This window comes from Leishmania panamensis (assembly GCF_000755165.1).
Source record: "Leishmania panamensis strain MHOM/PA/94/PSC-1 chromosome 2 sequence".
Classification (NCBI taxonomy): domain Eukaryota; phylum Euglenozoa; class Kinetoplastea; order Trypanosomatida; family Trypanosomatidae; genus Leishmania; species Leishmania panamensis.
The window spans coordinates 70,680-72,061 of record NC_025865.1 but is presented as its reverse complement, the minus strand read 5'-3'; the positions used below and the strand labels follow the sequence as shown (position 1 = coordinate 72,061).

General features: G+C 65.3%; 1 annotated feature.

The window, feature by feature from the left end:
- Positions 1-133: 133 nt before the first annotated feature.
- Positions 134-317: a repeat region.
- Positions 318-1,382: the final 1,065 nt, after the last annotated feature.

Here is a 1,382-nt window from a genome sequence, read left to right as displayed (position 1 = left end):
GCTCTGACTGCCGTGTACGTCCGTTTACCTCCACCTTCTCCCCTGAGCGAGGAGGATGGCCACTCACTTCTCCGGCGCGTGGTGCCACGGCTCTCGTACTCCTTCCCCCCCTTCCCCCCTCCACTCCATGTGAGGAGAGGCCAGGCAGACGACAGGCTGCCCACGGGTGGTACGGCTGGGCGGGCTGCTGGGTGCCGGCGGACAGGTCTGGGCTGGCACTGTGTCGGGAAGGCGCGCGCGGGCAGGGCGCCATTGGGCTCGCCGGGCTCCCGTGTGAGGTGCGGGTGGGGGGTCCCCGCGCCGTGTGCCGTGTTGTGCCGCGGCTTGGGGGCGAGGCGAAGGGTCTCGGAGCCCTGGCCTGCTTCTTCCCTGGGCTCGTCAGGCGTGCGGCGCACGCGGGGGGGGGGCCCCTGGCGCCGATGGCGCGGCACGTACGCGTGGAAGGGGGCCAGCGGGGCGAAAGGCTCTGCTGGCCACGTCTGCCTTCTTCATTAAGGACTCTCTTAAGGCACTGCCGCCTGACTTCTCTCCTCAGACATAATGGGGAGGGGGTGGGGGGTGGGGAGTCTGCAGCGCCACATCGGCTGCTCATGCTCTCTTTCTTTCTTCTGCACCCTCTGCACTCCGGGTTGTCGCGGCATCGTTGCCAGGTCGCGCCATGCCTCCCTCTCTGCCCCTCTCTGCCCCTCTCTGCCCCTCTCTGCCCCTCTCTGCCCCTCTCTGCCCCTCTCTGCCCCTCTCTGTTGTGCTCTCCCTGGCAGCTCCGCGCCCGCAGCGTGTGTAATCGACAGCCTTTTTGCCCTCTCCGCTTGTGTGTGTGTGTGTTTGCCTCCTGAACACCCCCCGCTTCTTCGCCTACCCAAACGCACCGCCTCTCTTTCACACAGTCTCGTGCGCAATCCTCTCTGACCGTCCTCGCCCTGTGTGGACACTCTCAGACGGAAACACCCCGAGCATCGCTTCGGCGACAGACGCGAAGGGGAAGACGTCAGTCATGCACGCCACCACGATGCGGAGCGGTATGGCACAGCCATTGAAGCGGCGTGCTGTGCTGGGGCCTCCCGTTGACGCGGACGGAGATAAGGCCTCCCACATCGTCCCAGCTAAGGTCTTGATGGGCAACGCCTTCTTCTCGTCGCTCATTTCCACGGCAAAAAGAGTGCCTCTGCCCGCATTCACCAACACCAACGCCGTGCCCCGTGTGTTCCTCACATTGTGCCTGTCAGTGCGCAGGTCCTCTGCGGCAACCTTGGGGCGGCGGGTACTGGGCCGCCCACCGTACAGTGGGCACGCAACTGAGCTTGGCATTGTGGCGCTCGTGCTTCTGATCCTGACGGCGCACGTGACGTATAATGTACGCTACATCTTGAGCACGGACGACT